The sequence below is a fragment of the Parambassis ranga genome, chromosome 20, assembly GCF_900634625.1.
Source record: "Parambassis ranga chromosome 20, fParRan2.1, whole genome shotgun sequence".
NCBI lineage: Eukaryota > Metazoa > Chordata > Actinopteri > Ambassidae > Parambassis > Parambassis ranga.
The window spans coordinates 6561301-6574430 of NC_041040.1; the positions used below are offsets into that span (position 1 = coordinate 6561301).

General features: G+C 40.9%; 1 protein-coding gene across 2 annotated transcripts in view; it reads left to right on the forward strand.

Annotated features, from left to right (window-relative positions):
• Positions 1 to 13130, forward strand: part of nrp1a (neuropilin 1a) — a 139741-nt gene that overhangs the window by 18874 nt on the left and 107737 nt on the right. For both annotated transcript variants that reach the window (XM_028432937.1, XM_028432938.1), the window contains one exon: positions 10199 to 10334. The gene's annotated coding sequence lies outside the window, so the exon portion shown is untranslated. The remainder of the gene's footprint in view (positions 1 to 10198; positions 10335 to 13130) is intronic.

Sequence of the window (13130 nt, forward strand, 5' to 3'; positions counted from 1 at the left end):
CTGTACAAGGATGACATCTGGCAGTCAAAGGTCAAGAGCATTGTGTCATGTCCAGTCACACAGAAAAATACTATTTTTCTTTGAGATGCCTGTGAAGTTGTCCCTAGAAACTGTTTGGAAAGGGCAGGCACTTTGAAAAACTAATCCATTAGATGCATCTTTCTGTCACAGTCAACCTCCACTCCAGATCGCTTCTCACTGTTATTCCGATGCAGCATGCCCAAAATTTCACATAACTTCTAATCCAATTAGAAAATGATCAGTGCAGAAGGTTCAAAGGTCGATTTCACTCTGACACTTCCCTGAACGTCATTATGCAGCATACTGAGTCTAGACATGGATGTAGATTGGCTGGTTGTTATGACCTGATGATATTAAAACAACATATTTTTCCATTGCTGTTAAAACAATTGCTACAAAAATAATGTGCCATCTCTGTAGTTTGTTTTGGTAGAGGCTGCTCGCTTAGCTTCAGGAGAGATCATAGTAATTTAAAAAGAATATTTAGGGTATGGTTTTGATATTTTGATATAATATTCTGGCCAAATATAGCAAAAAATAAATAAATAAAAACATGTATTTTTTTCAGGTTTCTTTCCTTATGATTTAAAGAAACAAAAGAGATTGTTGGTAGGAAACATAGACTGTCTTTGACAGAGGCACACAGCATTTACACTCCTAACCCACCTTCCTCTGTAAAGGTTTGTCCTTAGAAGGAGGCTGTGAGCAGTTTCACAGCATAAAAACAATACCTTTGCTGCCCCACAATCATTTTTTACACTGGATCTGCAAAATAAAGGCTAAGCAGTTGCTATTTATTTTTGAAACAACATAGAGTGTCCTTTTAGAAACTGAATTGTTGATCTTTATGCCTGGCACCTTACATCTGTCATTTCAGCCTTTATAACCTCACCAGCTATTGATTTATTCTTTTCCTATGTCAGAGTGCGCACCTCGCTGAGTCTACATCGGAACAAAAGAATAACTCACTCCAAACTCATTGGGGGCTGTATTGTAGAAAATAGGCTTACATGAACTGAATATGACGTCTGATACTGTGAATTATGTTGCTAATGGTGATTGGAGTTGGCCTTTTTTGAGGTCACTTGTGAACTGGAGAGAGCAGCGTCTGTGGTAAGTTGGAGTGTGCTTTTTTTATTAGAGCCGGAACAATTTCTGCACCCTCTCTGCAAATTTGAAGAAAATTCCATTTACTGAAATTATGCTAAAAATGAATAGGACACTCAAGTCATTACCTCCTTTTTTTCTTCCATAGAGGTAATTTTGTCCATTTAGAAGTTCTTGAAATTATGGACTGGGGTAAAACTATATTTAAAAAAAAAAAAAAAAAAAAAAAAGAGAGCTTCCGTTATCATTTCATAAAACCATAGAAAATGCTATTTGTTCTAGTATTTTGTCCATTACAAGGAGTCGTCAGGTTCAAAATTTGCTAAACAAATTTTGTGATTAAATGTTTTTAATCTTTTTTTTAATCTCTTTTGCTCTGAGTATTCACTGGTACATGTTCCAATTCATCTAAAATGCATTAAAGACATCGATTGAAAGCATAACTACACATTGTTTGCATCCTTTTACTGGTACATACACACTTCTTTCTCATTCTCTTGTTTCACTTTGTTCAGATCCTCAGTGATCTTGGATCTTGGATATCCAGTCACCTGTCAGAATTCTCAGCCCCCTCCCTACAAAACCCTTTGATAATATCAGCTTGAGCTCCTAACATCTCGCTAACATAGTTGGTCATTAACATTTTCTGTTCACAGAGCCTGTCAGTGCCTATTAGACTTTTGTCAGAAGACCTGAGAGCATTGGGGGAAGGTACCTGGTGTCTGCTGTCAGACCCGTCAACTCAAACCAACCCCCCCAATATGCTTTCGATCTTAATAAATGCAGACAACCTGAGCTTCAAGTACCCAAATCAATGGTGCATGGCAAGGTCAACACAAAGATGGCTACTTCCACTTACAAACAGGCAGAAGTGGTCTGTGAACAAATGGGTGAGGGATGGGGGAGGACGGGGCGTTAACAGCCTCCACTTTACCTATTACCATCGTGATGTACAGGGTCATAGTGCAGTGATATGGTGAGGTCAGTCCAGCAGTGGAGGTCCAAAGATGCTTCCATTTGGTAAGTGATTGGGGTTAGCCATGAGGTTAAAATTCAACACTAGTTATAGAAGACAATGACAATGAGGAGAAATGTTATATTGTTATATCATTATACTGTTCTCATCACTACCAATTCCAAGAGTAGAAAAAGAAACAAAATTTTATTAATTAACCAGATGACCCCAAAAATCAATCACCAAACGAGTGGGGTAAAAACAATTAAAATGTCAATTAACTTGCAGATTATTTTTCTTAATTATGTTGTAAATAAAATGTTAAAGCAGTGTGTAAATTTACTTTATTTCCCAAAACTGAAAATGATGCCCTTAAATTAAATTTTTCAACCTTTATAAAAAAAAAAGCAAAGGGCCAGCTAGACGACGGTAAAATATGTCAGCTGCAGCACTGTGGTCACACCTGCATGCGCCTGCACGCTTTACCGTACATTTTAGCATAGTTGCGCATCTCATTTTTAAAGAAAGAGCGGGTTTCATCGATAATGCTGTGCGATAAAGCTGAATATTACTGCCTTGTATTGATTTTTGGGCAGATATCCGTTTGCAAGCTGGATCACAGGCCGTACTTATCTCAGGTCCGCTCTAGAGTATGATTTAAGATTTTGTGGCACCAGGCTGGTCTCAACAATGTACCAATTTCCTGTCATGCGTGTGTGTGTTTTTGTTTTTTTTGCATGTCATTAAATGTGCAACCCAGTAATATTACATTACACCCAGTTTTGCTACCTATTAATTTATTTCTTAATTGCATCATTAGCACAGGTAGAAATGATGTCAAACATGACAAACTGAACAGCAAAGCTGATAAACTAGTTGTCCCTTCATGTCTAATCTGAGGTATGTGGTTACAGGTAGCATGTGATCCATGTTTCCCCTCGCTCTTCTCTGCCTGCAAGGCATTTTCAACGGGCAATGTCTGTCATCCACCAGGAGATGTGGTAAAAGACAGTCGGACGCTCCTGGCTGAAGCTACTGAATAGTTTGAGATATGCAGTGTAATACTGCAGAGCCCCAAGGCAAGAGCATTATCATTCATTCTTGCAACAGTGTGCGTTTCTGGAATATGTTAAAAAAGAAATTGCAGCGCCTGGTGAACGGCCTCTTGCAGCGACAGAGGCCCGTGTAGTCATTTGTCAGCTACATATGAAAACTTGATGGAAAAACATACAATGGCACATCAGAACATCTCATCATTTCAGCTTTCCTCCTGCAAAAAGCACCACAATGCAAGCAGTATTGTGCGCTTTGACAAAAGATGAAAGGCGTTTCTTTGTGCTCAGAGGAGCCACACAAGGCAGTGGTATCAATGGCGCAGTATAATAGGCAGCGCTTTCTTTCTTAACTGTTTAGACACCTCAAGTCATTCATGCAAATTGGCAATCGCCACAGTTAATGTTTTCACACAGAGGGAATGGGCGCACCTGTTTACCCATGTGGGTTTATTTGTCAAACATGATAATATAATTTTCCAATAGAAGGGTTTGTAAAATGTTTGTGTGCCACCTGATTTGAAGTGTAATAGGTTTTCTTGGACAGCTGGTAGGATCGCTTTGATGCCTGACATGTTATTGTATGTAGGTTACAAAAAAAAAAACAAGCTCTATTTGGAACCAGGGGTCCAAGAAGTGTGAATGCATCACCCATATGGAGTGTTGCATGGTGAGGTGGTGCACCGCTGACAGCGTACATGCACATTGTGACAGGGGTTTTATGTATAAATTAGCAGTAGATTTAAAAGTTTGCAGAGAAATTATTTATTAGAATGAACACACACTGCAAAACTAGGACTTTGGGTCCCATGACTGCAGCTGTCAACAAAACATTTTAATATGTATGGCATCTTATGAACCCATCCAGTGTCAGATCTGCTGTTTGAATTCAAGACTTCACTGGTTTTGTTTATTTGGGACTGCGCAAATGAAAACAAGCGAAGGAGAAGGGGGTGGGGGAGGGCTAAATAACGAATGAGAACAAGTGAGACTGCAACAGATTAAGACTGAGGGATGATAAACATGCAGTGTGTCTATGTGGCGACTGTGAGATGACCGTGGGAATGGCAGCTGTGGCAGCAGAATAAATTTGAATGCTGATCTCGGTTAATAAATAACTTTGTGAACTAGAGCACCTGGCCCAGTCTCCAGTGCAATCCGGTGTCGTGGTGGGCTCGTGCTGATTATTCACTAACCTTCATGGCAGATGAATAGGGTCTTCCTGCTTCTAGAGTTTGCCTCTTTTCAAGTTTTTTTTTTCTTTCTTCCCTGTTGCGGGAGGAAGCATCACAGTGCTGCTGCTGATGGATATTCTATGGACTAAACACAGACCAAGGCTAATTGAAAGATCCCATTCTAACTGAATTGACCAGACTGTGCTTTGTGGGACCCAAAATAGTCTCAGACTAGGATGAAATATGGTGGACATTACAGCACATTAAAAGATGTGGGCCACTGTTGAAAAGATCAGACCTTTTTCTTAGTATGTTCTTCTGATATTTAAGCTACATCTTTACCTTGTACAGTGTAGTCAACACTGAGCACACACTCAAGACATCACTCATAGCATGAATTTCTTCATATTGTCTTTCAGTGACAATGTGTGATGTCCTTTCCATATTTATCAGCCAGAATTCTGCAAAGAGATCTGAGATTGAAGTCAGTACCTCACTCTGATCTTCGAGTCTAAAAATGACTGAGCCCAAGATAACATAATGGCTCTTGGCATTAACAATGTAAATACCCACTAGCTTACAATTAAACAGGTCCCGCCTGTATTCTCGCCTTCCCTTTTGCCCGATCCAAACCCACTTTAATTTGTATTTAGATTCTCTCTTTCTTCTTCCTCTTGATGATATTCCCTCCCTGCTTTGTCACTTTCCCCAGGCCGTGACTCACGCTCCCAGGGCAAAGAGTGCCCCTGCTGGGAAAGATGAAGACCAGAGGCCTCCCTATCATTAAAACCTATTTCCTAAAACAACAGGGTGCACTAATGAGAAATTCTAATTAATATTCTAATTATTTTTATAATTGCCTCTGCTAAGTGATTATGTGCAGGGCCAATCCTTAATTCTGCCTCAGCTACAGATCGGCGATAAGAGCTAAAGTTCATATTCTTGGTGTTCTCCTCTGCATTTCAACTATCAAGAGTAATTAGAAAGTCCTTTGATGATAAATAATGCCCTCACAACTCATTTAGCTTAAGTCTACAAGATGTTATTGTGCTCGTCTTCGTGCCTCAGGTCGTGGAAGAGAAGACGGGGAAGCTGTTCCAGGGAATGAGTCATTTTTGTGTTTATATACAGAAACGATCAGGGATGTTTAAAGGGTTGGTTAACCTAAATTACAGAAAAACACATGTTGTCATTGTCACTAATGCTGTCTAGCTGTGCAGATGGTTGTTTGTCCAGATTTTAACAAACTATTTATGAGATATCTCCCCTGATAGTAATGGATGCAATTTCCTTTGTGACGCTCACACATCTTGGAAAAAAAAATCCATGGCTAAGCAGCAGAACCCTGTCAATAGTTTTTTTTATGGGGTCTGTTTGATTTTAAATATATTGCCAATTAAAACTATCCTCAGACAAGTCAGCGAGGAACTGAAACACTGTTTCTGGAAAGACACTTTGCAAATCTAATTTTACAGTGCTGTGAGCAGGATAAACAAAATTCTATTCACCTCTGTTCTGTTTGCAGAGAGGTGAAATCTGAACGACAAATAGCACCAAAACAACCAAAATGTGCATGGTTACCATCGATGCCAGAGGAAGCAAATGAGGCAAATGAGGAAAATTAACATTTGTTTTGGAGTGTCTATTATTTTTAGATACTGGAGATATACTGGAGCACTTATAACAGAGCTTTAGCCATTGTTGTTTGTCCTATGTTAAGTGAGTTTTTAGGATTCAGAAGCAGACACAGATAGGAGGTTTTGGTTGGTTTGTTTTTAATGGTGACAGAGGCAGTGGAGGGGTTTGAGAGTCCAGACATTCGGCAAAAGTCCTTGTGGAGAAGTGACAGGCTGAGCCAATGAGTAGCTAGGTGTCCGACCAAATAACATACGAGTAGCTAAAAATGTTATGTGTAAGTTGATGCTCACAAAAGGATGTCAATATAATGCAGGTATATAACTTACTGCTTGATATATTTCGCCTTTCTGTCATGTTGGACTGTGTTATTACATTATAGCTCAGGCTAGCTGCTTAGCTTGCTAAATAGATACATCTTTGACATAATATCATAGCTGTTTATTCCTCACATGCTGTTGATAAATTATTGGAATTAAAACACATTTTTAAGTTATCTTCAATCTCTATCTGGCTGTTGACACAGATTTAGTCTCCTCCCTTAACAACTGCTTTGAAATGGCTTTCCTCACTGATAAAACATTTGGCAAGCAGATTTTCAAAATGTTTTATTTTTTGCTACTGTAGCTGAGCAGCTTTCTTCTTTCTGTTTGTATTGGCACATTGGATGTTTTTTTCCACATGAGGGTTTTTAGAAACACACTGTGAACACAACATTATTATCACATTTTAAGCTGATATGGTGAAGCTGTCAGCAAATAGTTTTCTGTGTACTCCTTTTTTCCCTGTTGGAACCGGCCTGTTGACAGTCGGCTCAAACTATCGACTCACTATGTTGTACAACCATGTATGTCTTCCTTCCTCCATCTAGCAATGTGTGGTAAATGGTATACCATTTTTATAAATTACTAAATTTTATTAAAACACTGCCACACAATTAAAAAAAATTGCAATATTGCTGTTGCACTTAAATGACTAGGTGAAACGTATTCATTTAAATAAAATAAATTGTGGCATGTTGCCCTGTAGATCTGTTTATCTGCTTATGTGCATGTGTTTATGTTTGTGACTGTGTGCTATATAGAAGATGCTTTATCTGGTATTACCGTGTGTGTGCCTGCTGATAAGACCCACACTTATGAAGGCTTGGGGGACTTGCAGAAACAGTCAAAGATCTTAAAGCCAGACTTGATTAAATGTAACAGTCATTTTGCATAAAGAGAAATGCAGCAGGACCATGTTGTTCATATATACAGCTACGTGTATGTTCCACACTGAAGTAGAGCACTTGCTTGGAAGAAATTGCAGTGTTCAGTTGGATAATCAGGGCTTGCCTTCTTCCCTTGAAGCCATATGAGGCTTCCTGCAAAGCAGCGTGACATATAAATGTCTTGTAGGCATGGGCTGGGGGAGATCAGCAGCAGATGAGGCCTTTGACCAATTCATCTGGACATGCAGAAAGGAACCAGAGACATCCCAATACTCCCCTCTGGGAGAACATCACGGCCAGGCTTGGATATGGCAGGAGATGGGGGTATCGCACACACAGGCCCCCTGGAGAAGATCAGATGAGATCAAAGGGAGGGAGAATATTTCAGATGGGCTGCGTGTCCTTGGGGGGGTGCAGCATCACCAAAATTGACTGCTAGATTAGTTTATACTCGGCGTCTAGAACTGTAAGGAACAATCAGTCTTTGTTGAAATTCTAGTCGCACTTGTTTTCCCCTTGCAGACAGACCAATCTGGTCACGTGATGTTTACCGACATATAATCTTGTGCTTGTTTAATGTGATTTTACACACTTGTACTGCAATTTGACTAAGCCCTGGCCAGACGCGTGCATTCTTTGTCAAAAAGCAGTGGTGAAAATGAACACAGTGGTGCAAACGCTGAACACATTCAAGTTATAATTCCTCACAGGGTCGACTCTGTATATCTGCTTTGTGGTGAGTCGCAAACAGAATTTCTCCTAATACTCTTATTTTCTCATTTCTGTTTTTTTTCCTTTCTTCTCCAACCCTTCCTGTATGTTTTTGCATTTATCTGGGGACCATGTGTCCTGTTTGTCAGAGCCACAAACTGTTTTGCATTCGCCAACATACACAGAGCATAAATATTGGATTAAGTAAACAAATCCGAGGGGCTCACTTCTGAATGATATCAGCGGGTCGGCCTTTGGAAGCCAGCAGGAATGCCACGGTCGCAGTCTTTACTTGAGACTCAACACATGAAAAGAGAGAGAGCGATGCAGGGAGAGGGAGAAAAGGATAGAGAGAGAGAGAGAGTCAAATGGCAGTTTAATCCTCCCAGAGTGTTATCTCGCAGGTGTTTTGCAGACTCCGCTCTCTATGGAAACTTTGAAATCGGGCCAGGCTTTCATGTGCAGGATAAGGCAGAGAGTCTGTGTGCCTGGCTGTTTGTGGGCAATAAACAAACAACACAACAGTGCAGGTCTCTAGCTCATAACTCCACTTAACATGTTATTCCCCCAAGCTCCTTGTTAGGCAGTGGTCCACGTTGTTAACTTAAAAACAATCCCAGCAGTTTCCTTTGCTTTGTTCCTTTTGTAGTAAAAACAAAAAGAAATAAAAATGGCATCCTTGACTAGAGCTTCTGTTTTCCTCAAACAGGGATCACATTGCATAATGAGCTGCACTAAAAGCTGCAAAGGGTTCTCTAAAGTAATTTCAATTGATGTCATATTACCTTCAGCAATTAGCTCACAGCACCATCCCACAGCACCCATCCGGATATAGAGTTACATTTATTCAAACACATGCTCCTGACTTCATTAGAATTGAACCCTGTGCATACATCCCTTCTAAGAAATTAGCCGGATTGTAAAAAGTTGAGATGAGAACAGACCCACGGCCCCCTGCAGGCATTCAGTATCGGGTGTCGCTGAGTTTTAATGACCCAGTACATCACCAGGCATGTAGCCGGGCAGCATTTGGTCCCACCCCCAGAGAATAGGCTGCTTTATTGGCCTCCTCAATGCCGAGTTGTCCCCTGTGCCAATGTAATACAGCAGCTAGCATCAGTGAGGGGAAAGACCCCCCCCCCCTCTTCCTGATTAATCGGCAGTGTATGTTTCAGAATGCTTGCGAAGTGCTCATGTTCCATATTTTCTAATGGTTATGGGCACAGTCATTTAGAGTGTTGCTGTGGGAGCCATCAGTCAGGATGTTACATGGCTGAAGTGGGCCCAGGCACGGAGCTTTATTGAGCAGAGCATGTGGGCATGAGAGCATGTCTGGCGAAAAAAGAGGAAGAAGGATGAGGACAGCAAAAGAGATGTACATGTGTGTGCGTATGAAGTGGTTTTTATGTGTCCATGTTGTTTCACATCCAAATATAGTACAACTCAGAAGTCATGATGCAACCCTGGGATGCAGCTTCCCCAAGCCACCCCACTCACCTTCTGTTGTTCAAAAGCCCAAGTGACGTTTAGCACCTCTCACCAGGTAACGGCTAAGTCATTCTGACAACAGCGTGGGGCACACATTATATCCAAGGGAGAGGCCCATCCAGAGCACTTGACTCCCTGTGGCCAAGCATTATGGGAAACTGACGTTGGGGCCAAATGAGACAGGCCGTGGCGAGGAGCAGTTTTTTTCATTATATTATAAGTCCCACAGAGCCTGGCAACTCCACTGCCTCAACATAATGCCCAAATTCAATGTGGCATTTCATAACCGTGCTCTCTTCACGGTGCTGTAACTGCAGGTTCTGGTGAAGGGAGCAACTCTGGGGTCTGGGATTTATACATATTAATCAGCACTTTGAAGATGTTGTTTTCTGAGTAATATGCACCAGTGACTTTGTGAGCAATGATTTAGGACATGTCAGCATTAATGTTGTCATATTAAAACCAATTTAATGTCAAAATGTTAAGCAGAAAGATGAAAGGGACATTTTAGATGGAGACATGTAAGAGCAGTGTCAATTTCATTGAGGATTCACCAAAGTTCTGAAAATCTACATAAATACTATCAACTAAGAAGCAGCAAACTGTCTTTCCAGTGCTGAACTTTCAGGTGATAAATCTGATGATATATAGATGTTGACAGTTGACAAAGGAAGCATAGAGAGGTTTTGTGCAAACAGCTGCTTCTCCTGCTATTGCCTGCCTGCCTCACACACACTATCTTTGTCTGTATATGGAGTTTAGGTGTTATATGACTCTGCCAACATGTGGCTAGGTGACCATTCTTAACATTGATTGACCTTATTTTTCCCTTTTGTGTGTGCAGAGAATGGTTGAACCAGAGGAACCCGCCTGCTCGCTTGGCACCTAGTGGTGAAGTTAGAGACTGCAACAAGCTGGGGGCCTTCCCTTAACCCTTCATTACCAAGCATGGAGAACCATATGGAGACCACTGTTTCAAGGTACAGTAAAGCAAGTGCTGCCCATGCTAGGCTATTGTAGTTCCTACTATAGCAGGAGCAATGCTGCTTATGTAAATATTAAGGTCCCATACTAAGCTAAGAAAAGCACATTGATTGGAAGTGATTGGTATAATGCAATGAACTCAACTACCCATCAGCATGGATAAAGAAGAAAAGGAAATCATGCAGTACATGGTTTGACAGCAAGAAATGTGGTATAAAAACAGAATGTTCTTGAAGCCCTGAGCGAGATAAGAAAGGGGATGATTGAGTAAGATTGAGGGAGGTGAGTGACAGACAACTGAGTGGGGCTTGTACTGTACTGTATGTGATAAAAATAATAACATTTGAACTGAGCAAAAAGGGCAGATTTGACATTTCAGCAGTATAAGGGGCAAAACCACAAGCACAGGCTCTGTACCCTGGAGCCCCACCCGCTTCACCAGCCCTTGCAATCTCACCTTCCATCACAGAAAGCAGGTTATACATCTCCCCACTGTCACCTTTTTCATTTTTTTTACCCTTACTCAGATCAGCAGCAGAGTCAATAGAATTCCAAAAACATTGGGTCCATTCAAGCAGAAAATGTGCTCCAAACTCTGCCCTGCTTTGGCCCTCAGTGATGCTGGGGTTCTGCTTTGTGAGAGGTTATCAGCTGGAGCAGAGATGGCTGCGGCAGAGGCTCATTGGTCATCCTAGAGTGCAGCTCAGAGGTCTGTGGAGAGAAGACGTGGCTGATGGATATCTTTAAATTATATCTAGGAGACGGCACTTACGGCTGCCTCTGTGAATGTTAAAAACTTTACTGCTGCTGTCCAATTATAGGGAGCAGGCTTAGGTACACATTTCTTTCCTCGGTTAACAGGTGTCCATATTTTCACTTTATTATGCTACGGCTGTTGTTGTAGATACAGCACCAAACTACGTGTCTAGTAGTCTGCTAGGGAAACGTGCTATGGACAGATGACCTTATGCTTTGCTCACTGCTCTTTATACCTATACCTATGTTATGGTCAATGGTATTGTAAATTATTGGGTTAAACACTGTTAATACAAGGCTAACTTCCCCCATCTTGTACCTCTATTGGCTACCATGGTGATTAGTCTTCCCTGGAGCAGGAGGTTTTATATCCACTTTTAGCTACATAAACACTAGTCGCTTTAACATTTCAGCCATTACTGTTGTTAGTCTGGTGAGATGGGCACCGCCAGCCATAGCCTTACTCTGTATTTAGTGCTAATTAGCTCATGTTTTCGTTAAAGCTCCAAGCACCACCATGCCGCAAACATGGCTATAGACTAAAGTGTGAATGAATGTGTTTAAGTTGTGTATTTGAAGATATGAAGGCTTGCGATGCTAAGGTGTCATCACAGACATTTTAATAGGGAATAAAATGACATTAATGACAAAAATCTAGTCAAAATTTTATAGTTTTATCAAAAAACAAACCTAGGTTTTTTTCTCAATTTCTTCAACACAATATGTAGCTCATCCTCTCTTCTACCCCCCCCCCCCCATCAGCCCCCTGTCATCTCTTGGTGATTGCCTTGCCTGCTATCTCTGGGTAGCAGTTCTGTTTGTGCAGTTTCTCTGCATGTCTAGAAAAAAAAGAGCAGCCAGTTAATTTTATGATCTGTCACACATCTGCCGCTCTGCAACGGGCAGTGGGCGACTGGCTCTGGACTTCCTTATCGCTCCATTCATTCCTGTCCACCCCTGCCAGGCTGGAGTCACATCACATATCTGGGAAGCAGGACTGAATTGGGTTCCACATGCTATCAAGAATAGGTCAGCTCACAGTGGCAAAGATTTGACTGAATATTGTTCAAACCAGGTAGAGGGGGGGAGACAATAAACTGCATCAGTAATGAAAACTGCAGCCGAACTTTTAAAGGAGTGAGAAACTGTTAAACTTTAGTTATTAAATCTCTGCATAATCTAAATACATATTTGTATGCAGATGATGTTGGTCATTCAGTTGCAACGTAATTCAATTTAACAATGGTCCTGGAAACAATTGATAGAATGCAATATCGCTTTGACAGCTATGATATCCTGTTGAGCATCTTCATTCACTCCAGTCACTTTAGTTTCTGCTTTCCGAGAGGGAGGGGGGGTTCTCAAAACAAGCTTTCATCAAAAGGAGAAATGAGAAAATGATCTACGTGACACTTCCTGAGCCTCCCGGGAAATGTTTCATAAAGCCAGAGGAACTGTGTGTGTGTGTGTTTGCCTTTCACATGTGTGTGTTCACAGCTGGGAACGCTAACAGTAATTAAGACGACAAACGGCAAACTATAGCAGGTCTTCATACATTCAAAGCAAAGGAGCCGAGTAAATGGATTCCATAGTTACTGCAGACATTTCCATAACTTAAAGGATGTTTATTGGACACTGATTGTCTTGTGTTTCCTCCAGTCATTATTCAGAGAAGTCCACTGTTGCTCTTATAGGTAGATTTATTTACATTAATGTATCTGCTTACATCGGCACAGGAATAGAAATTCAAGATCTTTATAAATCCAAAAACACAGAGCACTCAAGTAACCCAAGCTTTGTAAGGATGAATTAGTAATCTTCTAATCAAATCTACGATCTTGAACAAATACACTGTATCCTTCTCTCCTTGTTTAACAAACACTGAGCAGGTGGGCCACTTTGCTATGTAAATCTGAAGGTCTAAGTCTGCCAAAATTGCATACAGCCACGGAAATTAGAAGGCGGCTTTGTCTTAAAGGAAAACACCGAACTTAAGAGCCAAGAGTCACTCATAGAGAAACACTTAAGTAACAGTG